We start from the raw sequence: 2,509 nt of genomic DNA on the forward strand, positions 1-2,509 counted from the left end.
AGAGGAGAGGAGAGGAGAGGAGAGGGAGGGAGGGAGAGAGAAGAGCATGAAGAATTATTCTGCCACTGAAATGGAAGCTCTTACCCTATTAGCTGGCTTTCATAGTGTTAGAAGGGGCCATGCAGGCTGCTGATGGAGAACTGTCACCAACATTCTGTGGACCCTGCATGGTAAGACACCAACATGCTGCGCAGGATATGCCTGCTCATGCAATAGTGGCTAGGCGATCCTAGGTAAGATTAAGTCTTCTCGTTTATTTAAAACCCAACCCACAAAAGAATTCACCTTTGGTATTATAAGCCAGGACAAAAAAACCTGTGGCTGGGAAGGTCATAGGTCCCAGTGTGAAAGTAACTTGTATGTTTTTTTTTGTTTTTTTTTTTTTTTTTTTTTTTTTGGTTTTTCGAGACAGGGTTTCTCTGTGGCTTTGGAGCCTGTTCTGGAACTAGCTCTGTAGACCAGGCTGGCCTCAAACTCACAGAGATCCGCCTGCCTCTGCCTCCTGAGTGCTGGGATTAAAGGCATGCGCCACCATTGCCCGGCTAACTTATATTTTTTATAAGATAAATGTGATGTGCCAGCCAAATTATCTTCTAAGCATGTGTTTATAGCCATAGACCATTGTTGTTGTCAACCTCAATTCATAACCATTGGTGAAAATCTTGCAAACAAGTGACTAATATTTTGACATGGTGGTTTACTTAATAACCATAGGTGAGCATCTATAGCCACCGTCTCCAAGACTCTGGGATCATTGCGGAAGAGGGGCAGAAAGAATGTAAGAGTCAGAGAAAGGAGTGTAATGTAACAGTTTTCTAGGAGATTGAAACATTCTATCCTTCAGGGAAGCTTTTTAAAAAGGAAGGTAAAGCCCAGCATGTGGTTGCTGGGAATTGAACTCAGGACCTCTGGAAGAGCAGCCAGTGCTCTTAACCACTGAGCCATCTCTCCAGCCCATTTAGCAGCCTTCTTGACTTGTACTGCATTGTCCAACCACATTAGCAGTAAGCAGCTAAGTTAATTATGTTCATTCAGTTTCTGAATTGTTTTTCTTATGTGCTTGGTGTGTGGACAGTATATGCATACGGATGTGTGAGAGGAGAGGCTGGAGGGTGATCTGGGGTCTCCCATCCTGCTATTTGTCTTACTCCTTGAAACAGGGTGCTTCACTCAACCTGGTCTATGCTGGACAGCAAGTCTCAGGGAGTCTCCCGCCTTGATATTCCCTTCACCCTCCCAGGTCAGGGGTGACAGGTGTGTGTAGAGGCCTCTATCTTTTTAATATGGGTTGTGGAGCTGGGCGGTGGTGGCGCATGCCTTTAATCCCAGCACTCGGGAGGCAGAGGCAGGCGGATCTCTGTGAGTTCGAGACCAGCCTGGTCTACAAGAGCTAGTTCCAGGACAGGAACCAAAACCACAGAGAAACCCTGTCTTGAAAAACCAAACTAGTAATAATAATAATAATATGGGTTGTGGGCATTTGCACTCCAGTCCTCATGCCTGAACAGCAAGTACTCTTATTTACTACTAAGCCATCTCCCCAGCTCCGACATGAGGAACTGGATAAAGGGTCGCAGTGTTGGCAAGATTGAGGACCACAATACTAGACATAGAGTTGTTTCTATCTAGTCAGATCTAATTCTAAAAACACTAATTCTAAAAATTCTGGAACCCATTTAGGACTTACCTGTAGTATTGCATTAGTGTTATGAATTAGTTGAGATAATCAGTTTTCGAGGAGGGAAGATTTATTTTGTCCATAGTTTTGGAGGGATCAGTTCACTGCTAGTTGGCCAAATGCTTGTGAGCCTGTCATGAGGCCTGTCATCATGCTGTCATCATGCTGGAGACAGACAGCTGAAGAAAGTCACATGACTCATTGGTGACCAGGAAACAGAAGTAGGACAGACAAACAGGCCAGAGCCCATTATGGTTTGAATGTGAGATACCCCTCACAGGCTTATTTATTATGGATCTGAACATTTACTTTGTCCCCAGCTGGTGATGCTTTTTAGCAGGTATGGAACCTTGGAGCTTATGTCCTCTGGTTCTGGCCTGCTTGTTCTCTGCTTTCTGTCTTCGCTGTGATGTCATCACCTGCCTCAAGTTCCCACTGGCCAAGACTGATCTGATCCTGTCACCATGCTTTTCTTATTTCTTTTTTTGTTTTGTTTTGTTTTGTTTTTTTGAGACAGGGTTTCACTGTAGCTATCAAGCTTGTCCTGGAACTAGCTGTTGTAGACCAGGCTGGCCTTGCACTCACAGGGATCCACCTGCCTCTGCCTCCTGAGTGCTGGGATTAAAGGCGTGTGCCACCGCCGCCCAGCTTTTTTGTTTTTTGTTTGTTTTTATTTTCAGTATTTTTAAAAAATATTTGTTTATTTATTATGTATACAATATTCTGTCTATGTGTATGCCTACAGGCCAGAAGAAGGCACCAGACCCCATTACAGATGGTTGTGAGCCACCATGTGGTTGCTGGGAATTGAACTCAGGACCTTTGGAAGAG

This window comes from Microtus ochrogaster, unplaced genomic scaffold, assembly GCF_000317375.1.
Source record: "Microtus ochrogaster isolate Prairie Vole_2 unplaced genomic scaffold, MicOch1.0 UNK15, whole genome shotgun sequence".
Taxonomy (NCBI): domain Eukaryota; kingdom Metazoa; phylum Chordata; class Mammalia; order Rodentia; family Cricetidae; genus Microtus; species Microtus ochrogaster.